The sequence below is a fragment of the Onychostoma macrolepis genome, chromosome 23 (assembly GCF_012432095.1).
Source record: "Onychostoma macrolepis isolate SWU-2019 chromosome 23, ASM1243209v1, whole genome shotgun sequence".
In the NCBI taxonomy this organism is placed as follows: Eukaryota; Metazoa; Chordata; class Actinopteri; order Cypriniformes; family Cyprinidae; genus Onychostoma; species Onychostoma macrolepis.
In genome coordinates, this window is record NC_081177.1 from 1,250,113 (window position 1) to 1,264,452 (window position 14,340).

A 14,340-nucleotide genomic window follows, 5' to 3' on the forward strand; every position below is an offset into this window, starting at 1 on the left:
CATATTGCATATTTTTTCCAATTCTAATTTTTGTTTTGAAAGTATGGTAAATACTGGTAAAATGTACCAACAATGACATTGGAAAATTAAGTGAAGAAACCAAGGTTTCAATTTTTTTTCCCCCTTTTTGGATTCATACATTAGTGACTGCAATTAGTGCACACAAGACAAACCATTGAAAACCAGATTTTTTATTTGGTTATACAAGAACACTTTTGAGAACATGCAAATAGACAGCAGTTGAAACTTATTCATCAGAAGGACTCAAGGTGACGTTAGAAGCAGAAGCAGCATCCTGGCTCAAGGTGACGTTAGAAGCAGAAGCGGCATCCTGGCTCAAGGTGACGTTAGAAGCAGAAGCGGCATCCTGGCTCAAGGTGACGTTAGAAGCAGAAGCGGCATCCTGGCTCAAGGTGACGTTAGAAGCAGAAGCGGCATCCTGGCTCAAGGTGACGTTAGGAGCAGAAGCGGCATCCTGGCTCAAGGTGACGTTAGGAGCAGAAGCGGCATCCTGGCTCAAGGTGACGTTAGGAGCAGAAGCGCATCCTGGCTCAAGGTGACGTTAGGAGCAGAAGCGGCATCCTGGCTCAAGGTGACGTTAGGAGCAGAAGCGGCATCCTGGCTCAAGGTGACGTTAGGAGCAGAAGCGGCATCCTGGCTCAAGGTGACGTTAGGAGCAGAAGCGGCATCCTGGCTCAAGGTGACGTTAGGAGCAGCGGCATCCTGGCTCAAGGTGACGTTAGGAGCAAGCGGCATCCTGGCTCAAGGTGGCGTTAGGAGCAGAAGCGCATCCTGGCTCAAGGTGACGTTAGGAGGAGACTCGGCATCCTGGCTCAAGGTGACGTTAGGAGCCTCGGCATCCTGGCTCAAGGTGACGTTAGGAGCCTCGGCATCCTGGCTCAAGGTGACGTTAGGAGCCTCGGCATCCTGGCTCAAGGTGACGTTAGGAGCCTCGGCATCCTGGCTCAAGGTGACGTTAGGAGCAGCGGAATCCTGGCTCAAGGTGACGTTAGGAAAAGCATCCTGGCTCAAGGTGACATTAGGAGACTCGGAATCCTGGCTCAAGGTGACGTTAGGAGACTCGGAATCCTGGCTCAAGGTGACGTTAGGAGCAGCATCTTGGCTCAAGGTGACGTTAGGAGACTCGGAATCCTGGCTCAAGGTGACGTTAGGAGACTCGGAATCCTGGCTCAAGGTGACGTTAGGAGACTCGGAATCCTGGCTCAAGGTGACGTTAGGAGACTCGGAATCCTGGCTCAAGGTGACGTTAGGAGACTCGGAATCCTGGCTCAAGGTGACGTTAGGAGCAGCATCCTGGCTCAAGGTGACGTTAGGAGCAGCATCCTGGCTCAAGGTGACGTTAGGAGCAGCATCCTGGCTCAAGGTGACGTTAGGAGCAGCATCCTGGCTCAAGGTGACGTTAGGAGCAGCATCCTGGCTCAAGGTGACGTTAGGAGCAGCATCCTGGCTCAAGGTGACTCGCAGGGGGACAGAAATAGATGCACCAACCAAGTTACTGTGGCCATTCAGTGGATTGTCTGTAGAGAGAACAAAGCAAATTCATTCAAAATCTTTATAATCTCATTACTTTACTCCTGGAGTGATGGGTGATACTTGGTTTCTGAATCTGAAGCAATCTTGTAGTAATGTAAAGAGCCATGTTAAGCTATAGAGCTGAATACAAAGCAGTGATGACAAACGAACGAGAGACTTGGGAGGCCAAGTATTTAATATTTCTCAAGTTATTTTTAACTGCATTATAAAGACTTCAAGGTTCAGAGTAGGAGGAAGATTGCACAAGTGGACACGTTTGTGCAATTTGGCTGTTGAAAATATCACTTGATACTACCCAAATGAAAGCTACTTTTGGGAAAGAAAAAGAAAAGCTATATTAGTTCATTTTGATGAATGAGTCCAAATGAGTGAATAAAACGATTGGCTCTTCTAATCACTAATATTGTGAGAACACACATATTGAAACAAAAATTCCTGCAACCAAACAAAGAATAAAACATTAAAACTCACCTTGCCATACCAACTGGTGATACAGAAACACCAAAAGAGTAAGTTTAATCAAGCCCATTTTTAACACAAATTTAACCACTAAAACAGCCACACAAAAAAATATACATATAGTTCCAACCAAACCAGGACTTTTAAAGCCAAACAGAAAACAATTTGTGACACCTGGACAGCTCGTTAGCTCATTATTATATAATCAGTAAGCACACACAGCTTGAAAATCATTTAAGTGTGCCAAAAGTCCCCGGATGGTCTATTATTTCAGGTAGATTTTTGAAGTGTGGATCTGTGCAGTCTTATGGCTAATATTGTTCACAATCCACTGCTTTTTAGTGAAGGATTCAGTTCAGAAATACATACGTGAAAAAACTACATAAAAACGACAAAAAAAAAAAAAAAGCAAACATGGCGGATATGCATGACCTAAAGTTAAGTAGAGAGGTTTAGATGCAATTGGCTGTATGCAAAAACCCGCCCTCCTTAGATACTGTTGCTATGTCCAACAATGCCAATGCTATGTCTTTCTTAATTTGTGATCTTTTACACAGCTCAGGTATTCTGCTGGTTTGTAGTCTCTCTTCAGGTGTAAATACAGCTCCATCTTCTTTTGTATTTTAGTGGCATCTTTCCAATAGGCAGTGTAGTTTTGTTTTTGTAACTGTGTGATTTAGTTGGGCCTGATGGTGCTGTGCTGGTTTGGGTGTAGTGTGAGTACCAGCTGTAAAAGTGCACTCTTCTGCAGGTTCTGCTCCTGCCACTGCAGGGCTTCAGCCTGGTAAGAGCTCGGATCACTGCATGTCAGGTGCTGCTGGAACAGCTCTCTTTTGAATATTAATTAATAGTGGGTATTGTCCTAATTCAGCTCTGCACGAGTTGTTTGGGGTTGCTCTGTTAACTTTTAAGATATTTTTACAAATTTGGGTGTGCATAATTTCAATTTCTTCTTTTTCCCATTTAGAGAAATCTTGGGTTTTTAGAGGTCCGCATATCTCACTGCCATATAGTGCAATTGGTTCGATTACTGCTTTTAGGATTTTTAGCCAGGTTTGAATTGGAATTTCATACTGAATTGTATTTTTGATCATGTAGAAGACTCTCAGTGCTTTTGCTTTCAGTGCATTCACAGCCAGATCGAAGTTTCCTGGTGAGCTGATTTTTAGTCCCAGATAGGTGTGAGAGATCCCAGTGTGCTTTGTGTCCAAATTTTTTATTTATTGCCCTCTCATAAAGATAAGACCCCCCACCCACCCAAACTGGACACCTGTTTTGTCCACCCTCACCCATCTAAATGAGCATCTGTTTTTACTGTCCAGTGATCCTAAGGTATTTATGAATGTTTTGGGAACCGTGTTTTTGTGTGGGCCATTGAAGACTATTATGTGTTTAAACTTTAAATTGTGAAACTGTGTTAAACGGGACAAAGGGAAGTTTTTATTAGAGTTTTTCACGCACACATATCAACAAAAAACATACGTAAAATGAGCAACGACTTGCTAGTGTTGTTGTAACGAACTCTAACTAGTTTAAAAACGTTTTAAGTTAAATAAAAAGAAGTAGAAGTGAGCGTGTTTATTTAAAACAAACAAAGCATCTGACACCTTAGTTAAAACAATAGCATAACATTACAAAGTTAAATAATATAGAGTTGACTTATCTTACCCGTATTCTAAAACAAAAAAAAAAAAAAGCATTTGAAGCGAACCTTAAGTAAAAAGTCAAAAATTGTTACAAAAATTAAACAAAAGAAAAAGAGCAGACCATCCGTCAGATAACCGCACACTAGCGCGTCAAATTCAGAATGCGTTTACGCAGCCGAGTCCAGACCACGCCTTCCTTTATTTACTCTTCTATTTTTGTCAAGTTTAAGACTTCTGACGTGTTATAACCCAGACTTTTTTCACTTTTAAAAATTTGTTTTTTTTCTCTTATAAAAATCGCCTCTAAGCCACAGGAAAAGGTTGTTTGTCTTGTTTTATTTTATTTTAGTAGTATAATACCTTTATTTACTCTTAGATTTTTGTCAATCTTTAAACTTTCTAGCCTGCTATAACGGTTAAAACCAACCCGGTCTCATCAATCTGCGTATAAATAACACGAGTTTACACTTTCAAATTGCGTGTAATGCATACGCCAAAGTCCACTTTTGCGAGCATATAACACGCCAATCTTTCCCATTAGCTTCAGTGGAGAGCAGATGCGTCCGAATATTTTTTTTTTTTTTATTAATGCTTGAACAGACAGTACAAAAAGAACATAGTCAAGGGATCACATACAAATCCAAAAAATAATGACCAATAGTTATAAATTAAATATAAATGACAAACACACACACACACACATACACTTTAATAAAATAAAAATTGTTACAAAAAAAAATTTAAATAAAAAAAATAAACAAGAAAATAAATAAAACCATCAGATGTGAATGACATTACAATGACATTGCAAAGATATACAAACAAATGTACATAAGGAAAGCATCTAAATACAAGGATTTTCTTTACATACCTCTGTATAATATTTCAGAAATCGTAGGGTTTTTTTATTTTTTATAAGATGAAGAGATTTTAGAAGTGAGTTTAATTCAATTTTAAAAAGGGGATAGGATGGATAACTATTTGCAAATTTTTGTTTGTGAATGAAAAATTTACTATATAAAAGGAAAAAATTTACAGTATGTTCCAGGGGTTTATTTTTAGTATTATCATAATAAAAAATAATGTCTTTTAAACTAAAAGAATGTACAACATCGGCAGAATCAAATATATGAGAACCTAGGTCAGACCAAAATTGCTTGGATATAGGGCATTCAAAAAACAGATGTACTAATGTCTCCTCTGCTTGTTTGCAAAAAGAACATGAGCTGTCAATGTCCAAATACTTAGAAATATTAAAATTAACAGGATATATTTTATGTAAAATTTTAAAATGTGTTTCCTTTGCCTTATTAGAAATACAATATTTCCCAGGTAAAAGCCAGGATCTTTTCTAGTCTATATCATCAACCAAGGACCTCCAGTAGAACTTTCCTCTTGAAGAAATTTTCCTTTTAAACTGAAAAATTTGGCACACATGCCTATTATTACATTTCTTATCTAACAGATCAACACCTTCCAACAGCAAAGTAGATTGAGTAACACCTGAACTCCTTGGATTAAATAAAGAGTGACTGTTAACAAGGTGAAGTAATCCAGGTGAAATTGCTTTAACCACTTTATTAAATTCTTTTGGAGGAGTCGGGAAACTATGGTATCTCATAAATTGCTCATAAGAGAGAATATTTCCCGAGTCATCAAATAAGCAAAGGATACAATTAATATTATTTTGAAACCACCTGGGGAAAAATAATGATTTATTTCTGATGGTAATATCCTTGTTATTCCATAAACATGTTCTATGGGGTGAAAAACTGTGAACATAGCAAAGCTTCCAAGCAAGGAGACACTGCTGATGAAATTTGGACAAAGCTATAGGTAGCTTAGAAGGTAGATAGTTACATTTCAAAATGAAGGAAAGGCTACCAATTTTATCAAAAATATGGTTGGGGATAAAATACCAAATGGATTTAGGATTAGCTAGACATCTTTTAAGCCAATTAATTTTAAAAATATTTACTGTGTCAGAAAAATCTAAAAAATCAATACCCCCATCTGCTCTACTATTACAAAGCACTTCCTTTTTTAATTTATGAGGTTTATTTCTCCAAACAAATTTTAAGAAAATACTGTTAATTTCTTTGGCCAATTTATTCTCAACAAATAAAGATAGAGATGGATATACAAAATGAGAAAGACCCTCAGCCTTGGACAATAGCACTCTTCCATATAAAGATAGGTCCCGTTGTAGCCAGGAATTAAGAATGTTTTTAGATTTGACAATCCTGGACGAAAAGTTCAAGTGCTGTCTTGCCAGAAGATTTTTGGTGATATAAATGCCTAAATATTTAACCGTGGATTTAATAGGAATATTTTCTATGGAGTTATTATTCAAATCATGAACAGGCAATATCTCACATTTTGAGATATTCAATTTTAGACCAGAAGCACAAGAAAAATTGTATATTAAGTCTAGAGCCTTTGACACTTGCGATTCATCCTTTAGAAACAATGTGGTGTCGTCCGCCCATTGTGAAATCTTAATTTCCCTCCCTAAAACAGAAATTCCTTTTAATTCTTGATTTTGAACAATACATAGGGATAATAGCTCTGTAACTAATAAAAATAAAAAAGGAGAAATTGGGCAGCCCTGCCTAACACCACACAGTATATCAAATCTATTAGAGGTAATAAAATGTATGACAACAGAACTATTGATTCCATTATAAAACATAGCAATAGTGTCAACAAAGGCATCCCCAAATCCAAACAACTTTAGAGATTTTAAAAGAAACTGGTGCTCAATCGTATCAAAGGCTTTGTAAAAATCAAGAAAAAGAATAAGACTATTTGAGTGCACAGAATCAGCATAATCAAGCAAATCCAAAACTAATCTTATATTATTGGATATATGGCGGCCCTTTAAAAAACCAGATTGAGTTTCAGAAATAATAGAATCAAGATTTGTTTTTAATCTATTGGCATACACCAAAGCCAGGATTTTATAATCTACAGTTAAGAGCGTAATGGGGCGCCAATTATCAATTGAAAGAATATCTTTGTTAGCTTTAGGATAAGATAAATTATCCCTTGTTTCATGGTCACTGTCATCTCTCTTTGAATGATGCATTCTTTAAACATTTTTACTAAAGGGCTTTTTAAAGTATCCCAAAATGAGTGTAAAATTCAACAGAAAGGCCGTCGATGCCCGGAGATTTTCCTTTTTTCATCAATTGAAGTGCCTTCATACTTCTTCACATTTTAGCTCCGACTCACAATATGATTTATAATCCTCATCAATAGCAGGGATACAACCCTGTATTTTATCAAGAAAGCTATCACAACTATTAATATCAAATTTAGAAGAGTAAAGGTTACTATAAAAATTTGTAACGAAATTAGAAATCTGAACTAGATCTTTACAAACTGCTCCATCGATATTAAGAGCTGAGAGAGATTTTCTCTTTCCGTTTCTCTTTTCAAGCGCAAAGAAATAGCTAGAGTTCCTTTCGCCTTCTTCCAGCCATTTGGCTCTGGATCTAACGAATGCCCCTTTGGCTAACTCTAAATAAAGTTCATTAATTTGAAAATTAATCTTATCCAACTCTAATTTTTCTTCTTCTGAAACATTCTCTTTTGATGATAAATCATTTAACCGACATAGCAAATTAGATTCAGCTTGAAGTCTAGAGGCTTTCAGTTCTTTACATCTTTTAATAGCAATAAATCTGGATTTATATTTAAAGTATTCCCATTTTTCTTTATAGCCATTATGCACATTAGTAAATAATTCTTTCGCAAGATTAATTATGCTATCGTTAAATTTAGTATCCTTCAATAGAGCATTATTAAATTTCCAGTAACCCCGCATTTTAGAAATAGGTTGCAAACCACCAAGATTTATTAAAATTTGCTTATGGTCTGACAAAGGAGCAAAAGAGTGTGAAATGTCCTTGACAAGGTGAAGAACTGAAGAGGATATAAGAAAAAAATCTATTCTAGATCTAAAGGATAAATTTTTATTAGACCAAGTATATTCCTGTGAATCTTGGTTGTAAAACCGCCAGGCATCAACCAAAGAGAGATCAGAGCACAATGATAAAATTACGTCATTTCTTAAAGCAACACTGCAGGGTTTAGGGGGAAATCGATCTAAAACATCATCCATGCACTCATTGAAGTCACCACCTAAAATTATATGAGAACCTCTATAGTCCAAAAGCAGTTCTTTAATTTTAACAGTGATATGAGAGAAAAACACTTTATTAGAGTGGTGAGAATTATACCCATAAATGTTGCATAAAATGAAAAAAGAATTGTCCAACTTAATAACAGTCAATATCCACCTGCCGTCATCTGATCCCACCACTTTTAGTATATCCCCTTTAAATTTGTGAATAAGGGTTGCGACCCCAGCAGAATGGTTACTGCCATGACTGTAGAACACTGTATTTCCCCATTGTGTCTTCCAAAATTTTTCATCCACATCTCCAGAATGTGTTTCTTGTAAAAAAATAAAATCAACATCACTTCTCTTACAAACTAAAAAAATTGCTTTCCTTTTGACCACATTGCGCAATCCCCTGACATTCAAAGACAGAACAGACAAAGATCTAAACGTATGATCCATTAAAACAAATGAACATGAACGAAAAAAAATTCTAGAGTTTGAAGAATAAGCAATAAGAAAAAAAGTGAAAAATGCAAAAACACTTAACTTAAACCATCAAGGGAGAGGTGGCAACAACTTATAACATATTGAACTAACATGAATAAACACAGCACAATGTATAATAAAACCCAAAAGATAAACATATAAATGCATAAATAAAACATTAAATAATAACGTAAATATCGAGCAGGGTTTACTTTGTGCTTGTAAGTAAAGTGATGGCCATTGAATAAACTTGAATAAGACAAGTAATATGAAATAATGACGATGTCAATGACAATAATAATAGCAAAAAGAATACGATATCATTCAAATAAGTAAAACAGTAAAGACATGGCCAATCCAGTCTTCAACACTAGAAGTGTTGAACAGCTAAACATGCGACCTAAGGGGACAAATCAACCTCGAGTGTCTATAAAGGCTATCGCATTACTTGTTCCTCGAGTTCAGTCACCGACGACATTCAAGATTACTTTACCTCCGAAAAGAAGTGCTTCTTTCCATCAATTAACGCAAACGAGGAACGGAATGAGGCCTTCTTGCCCGCATCCCTTGCCGCTTTAACAAGAGGCCAGAGCTTTTCCCTCGCAGCTCTGTCTTCTGGAGACAGGGGCTCCGTTAGACGTAGGCCGTTATCTTCTAGAAACTTGCATCTTCTGGCGGCTCGCCAGACTGCATCTCGAACACGGCGAAAAGCAAACAGGATGATGATAGCCCTTGCCGGTCCCAGACGATGAGCTATGTCCACGCCTTGGTTTAGTCCATCGCGAATACCTGGAGCGACTCTTCCACAGACGTCAATCGCAACCATCCTGATGTCCTCCCCTTCTTTTTCTCTTACTCCATGCAACTTCAGCAGCCATCTCCAGCTATAACGTCTGCATTCATACAGCCCGGATTTCAGGGACTTATTTTCTTCTTTCAAACTCTGTATCTCTCCATCAATGCTTTTCAAGGCTTCTTTGTCCCTGATAGCACACGTACATCTCTGAGACGTCTATTTGACGTCTGCATTTACATCTGCAAGACGTATTTTTTAGGGTGTTTGCTCATCTGCAATACGTCTATAGGATGTCTCCTTTTAGATGTCAAATAGACGTCTATTAGATGTCTTTAAGATGTTTATGATTTAGAATGTATGTAAAACTGACATCTTACAGACGTCTGTCAGACGTTTATAGACAGCAGATGCTTTCCAGATCAAGAGATCTTTAACAGACATCTTGCAGACGTACGTGTGCTATCTGGGGTGTTGTCCGACATCCAGTACAAGTTGGTGAACCGTCGCGGAGAGATTTTCAAGCAGCTTAGATGTAGCTTCGGTTGTCATTTCAATTGTAGCAATCTTTTTAAAAGATTCATCATGTTTAGCAGAAAGTTCTCGTATAGCCGTCAGTATACTCGCGTTTCTGTCGCTTTCTTCTGGATCTCTTTCCTCTTGTCGCTTCGTTTTTTTGGCCAGCGGTTTCTGAGGTGTATCAGGAAGGGGGATAACAGCCTCTGATTCAAAGTTTTGAATTGAATCATACCACATTGGTGTTTCATTCTCCTTTACCGAATCCATCACTGTGATGTTAGCAGTAACGTTACTGAGTTCTGCACATTCACTTTTGTTCGCGCCAGAAACACAGAGTGGCGATGTTTTTAAAGATTGCTTTCCCCTCTTCTTAGATTTACCCATATAATCAAATACCGAAAAAGCCTGTGCTGTAAAAGAGTCCTCTGTGCTAATTAAGTGAGAAAAAAAAAGTTGTGCAAGATATGTTATCACCTCATCACCTTAGCAGCCCACGCCTACGCGTCCACCTGTATCGACGCCATCTTGGCCCCCCATTCGGATGCGTCCGAATATCACGCAGCATCTTCAGTAGCAGTGACGTCACCAGCGAGGCTCGGTCACGGCTCGATTCGCCCGGTTCACCTGATGCGTGTACACCTTCAAACAGGTAAGTAAAGGCGACGCTCTTTTTATGTAACGAGATCACGTGTTTAACGGTATTATTTTAATTATTTCAGTGTTTCTGCATCACATTAGATGAGGTAATGTGTTCAAATGAGTTGTTAGTGGAGCTAGCACAGCTGGTAGCCTGCCATTGACATTAGCCTAAGCTAACTTCTACTGTATATTATAGACCTGTTGCAGTTTTAAATAAATCAATAAATAAAACCGTTTCTAATCATGTTGTGACATGGGTCTTCAGCTTTTAGACATGGCTGATGACAGCACAACAAATCAACCAACCCGGTATTGTGTGATAATTGTGATCATGTAAAAAGTTCATACATTTACCATATTTTTACCATAGTAACTGTTGCTCGACCATGTCATGTGTAGTCAATACACAGTAACTACAACATATACCATGCCTCTCATCACCGTAACTATAGTTTTACTGTGGTATTTTTTGTAGGTATGGTAACCACAACACCTTTTCATAATTTTACCATAGTAAAGTAACTGTAATTACTGTATACTCTTTGTATGGGTTTACCACAGTAACTGTAGTTTTACTGTGGTATTTGTAGTTAAAGCACAATAACCACAACACGTACTATGAGTTTACCACAGTAACCGTAGTTTTACTGTGATATTTAAAGCACAATAACCACAACACGTACTATGAGTTTACCACAGTAACCGTAGTTTTACTGTGATATTTAAAGCACAATAACCACAACACGTACTATGAGTTTACCACAGTAACCGTAGTTTTACTGTGGTATTTGTAGTTAAAGCACAATAACCACAACACGTACTATGAGTTTACCACAGTAAATGTAGTTTTACTGTGGTATTTGTAGATAAAGCACAATAACCACAACACGTACTATGAGTTTACCACAGTAACTGTAGTTTTACTGTGGTATTTGTAGATAAAGCACAATAACCACAACACGTACTATGAGTTTACCACAGTAACCGTACTCTATACTATTTGTAAAGCAGTGCTTGCCACGCCTTTAATATGTTTTTGTGAAGTAATTCAATATTTTTTTTTCTGTCTTGCAGTTAACGCCAGATTACATACTCCAGCAGCTCTTTTAAGAAGCCCTCTCTCTCTCTCTTTCTCTCTCTCTCTCTCTCTCTCTCTCTCTCTCTCTCTCAATTCAATTTAATTCAATATGTGCTTTATTGGCATGACAATTGTTACAATGTATTGCCAAAGCGTAGTGTTTACTTTGAATCTAGAACAGATTTATATGCAACAAAAACATGCATGTAGATACATTTAAAATGTAGAACAAATCAACATTTTAGAATTCCATGAACAATTTAAAATTCAATGTTGTGTGTGTGTGTGTGTGTGTGTGTGTCTTTCTTTCTCTCTCTCTCAGCTTTTCTGTTCCTATTTTGCTGATCTTGAAGAAGCTGCCAAGAAGGCTGAACAAGTTCTTCAAAGATTCAACCCTTCACAGGTAATGTTGAACACATTTAGCTGTAGCTGATTTGCTTTAATGAACGCATCCTTAATAATATCTTTCTTTACAGTCCTTCCTCTCAAATATTTTGGTCACTTTGGTCATTTTAACACACTGTCTCAACATGTATATATTTCTCTTCATTTATGCTGAAAGGAAGACCAAAGGAAGGCCTATCATGGGATTTGAATTTGGCCATCTTGTGTGTTACGGAGAAGACCAAAAGCTGCAAAGACAAATACTTCCAGTGGTACGTCTGTGTTGGTCTGAGCACCTTGACTAAACTGTACTGCAGTTACATTTGCACAGCATTTGATGTTTCTTTAACTTTGGTTTACGTAGCCCATCAGGAAGAACCCTCAACAAAGTGTCATGTAGAAGTAGTAATAATTCATACAATTTACCAAGTCAGCAAATTCATATGATATTGTACAAGCGAACTCATACAAAATTCTACCACTTTTACTCCTGCTGCTGTCATTGGCCAGTGCCTCAACTCTCCTGCAGAGTCAAGTCAAGTCACTATTATTTGTATAGTGCTTTTAACAATGCAAATTGTGTCAAAGCAGCTTTACATCAGCTTTACAGTATTTATATGCAGATTGTGCCCGTTGGAATCTTTATTAATCTTTACAAATTGGTGCGGTCTCTTCCCGTTCTAACAGTACATGATGCCTGTCCACACCTCAGAGTCTGCCTTTCTTTCCGTGTTGATTTTTATTGAACATATCTGTCTAAGAAGCAAGAGTCTGGAAATGCTGTTTTAACTTGTTACGTGACAAATCAGATCTTCAGTTAATTTGGCCAAATCAGATCACTTAAAGCTGTTCACTGCAAGAACAAGAACTATAATGATAACTATTTTAGCATCCACACCAACAGACAATAAGGTTCTGTTTATTATAACTGCACGCTGTGATTGTTGTCTGCCATTTAAATGCTCCAGCTCTTTAAAGTCTGGTGGATTCTGATTGGCTGTCAATGTTTTTATTGTTCATCAGCTGGAACAATTTGTTCTGAAAGAGTCAAAAGAGATTCCAATGATATTGCTCCTCTGTGTCATTAAAGGTTGAATAGCTGCGGTATAGACTCATCCTTGGTGTGAAGATGCCTTTAAATTGCTTACAACAATACCGCCAGCATTTAATCATATTTAAAATAATTCATAATAATATAGCTTGCTATTGAAGAATTCAGCTTTTTCCAATGCTGTTTTCCTCTTATTCTGTAAAACGTACACACAAAAGTATGTTTCTCTTCATCTTATTCCTTCACTCCGTCACTCACTCACACATTCTTTTAAACTCTGTTGTAAGGTAGAAACTGAGAGTTTGCGTGATGGCCTTTTCTCAGACTCTGAATCTGATGTATACAGATGAACTCAGGAGCCGCTAGAGCTGCCAGGGAACTTGAGCTTGAAGTATATAGTTATAACTGCTTAATTTATGCTTAAACAACAATAATTAAACATGGGGTCAATAGATATTTTCTTGTTTACAGCTAAAGACCAAAAACGAAAAGAAAATCAGTCACAGCAAACCGGTCAAACCAGTCCTGTTGGGGATGAGGAATGAACATGGCCTACACTTCTGCCCAAACAGAAAAGAAAAGTTGCACATTTCCACTGGTATGTATGTGTTCAAGCTATGCAGTATATGTGGTACAGTATTTGATGTTGATCTCTCAAAGAACTCTTCAAGTTAGACTCAGAAGTTGTCATTTTTCACATACACATCTTTTTATAGATCCTAGAATGAGCAAATCAGCTGTGCATCATCTCTGGGTTTTGGGCAGGAAATGACTAAATATGGTGAGTACTGACACCTGCACCTGTATTCACCAAAACTATTTCTCTGGAGTTATCATTGACTTATTGTTTTGTCTCTTTGTTTGAAGGAGGATGAAGCCAGTTGATGAAGATATCAATTCAATGGCCACCAAGTGAAGCACTGCTGCCTGAACCCATCAGATATCTGCTGTGAAGACTGCATTCACGAACAGCTCTACTGCGACAGCTCAGATGTTACGGGCCATAAAAGAAACTTACCAACTGAACAACTGGAAGATAAGAGGAGGGATTCATTTAGGCCAGAACTCCATCAAGAATCAATGGTAAGTCCAGTGCAACAATTAAAAATACTATATTTTGTTTATTGATTACCACACCCTAAATACATGTTTTGTCCCTCCAGGACATCAAGACCAGGTGGTGTGTGAGGAAAGCACAGAGGACTGTCAGAGACTCCAGCCACCCGAGCCATGGATTGCTCTCACTCTTAACCATCAGGCAGATGTTATCGCAGAACCTTCACCAGCAGACTGCAAGACAAGTTCTTCCCACAGACAATCAGACTGAACTGAACTCGTACCAGTAACACCAGACACAGCACACCAACCTCATATGCACTGCACTCCATCACTTACACTGACTGGACTCTGACTCACTATTATTCTGCACCGTGACATTCTGTTTGCACTAATTTATGCCGTACTGCACTGCAAAGATATATATGTACTGTGATTATTGTTTATTATTGTTTTCAGTTCATCCATATTGTCATGCTGCAGTTTGCACAGAAGACTTTCACCACCTGTACACTTGCGTTCATGGTATTGTGACAATAAAGTGAT

The 14,340-nt window shown here is 37.8% G+C and overlaps 1 protein-coding gene and 2 long non-coding RNA genes across 5 annotated transcripts in view; 2 read left to right on the forward strand and 1 right to left on the reverse strand.

Moving 5' to 3' along the window:
• The window catches only part of LOC131532229 (uncharacterized), a 136,736-nt gene that overhangs the window by 7,810 nt on the left and 114,586 nt on the right, over positions 1 to 14,340 (reverse strand). The window lies entirely within an intron of this gene.
• Positions 205 to 916, forward strand: LOC131531685 (uncharacterized). Its single transcript, XR_009268759.1, has 2 exons — positions 205 to 269; positions 839 to 916. It is a non-coding gene; the product is annotated as an uncharacterized LOC131531685 (long non-coding RNA).
• LOC131531680 (uncharacterized) lies at positions 6,997 to 14,294 on the forward strand. Of its 3 annotated transcripts, XR_009268753.1 has the most exons (8): positions 6,997 to 10,235; positions 11,300 to 11,711; positions 11,870 to 11,959; positions 13,026 to 13,129; positions 13,210 to 13,336; positions 13,455 to 13,519; positions 13,606 to 13,821; positions 13,902 to 14,294. It is a non-coding gene; the product is annotated as an uncharacterized LOC131531680 (long non-coding RNA). The 3 variants fall into 3 exon arrangements; XR_009268751.1 differs by lacking the exon at positions 13,026 to 13,129; XR_009268752.1 differs by lacking the exon at positions 13,026 to 13,129 and having other exon boundaries at positions 6,998 to 10,235; positions 11,626 to 11,711.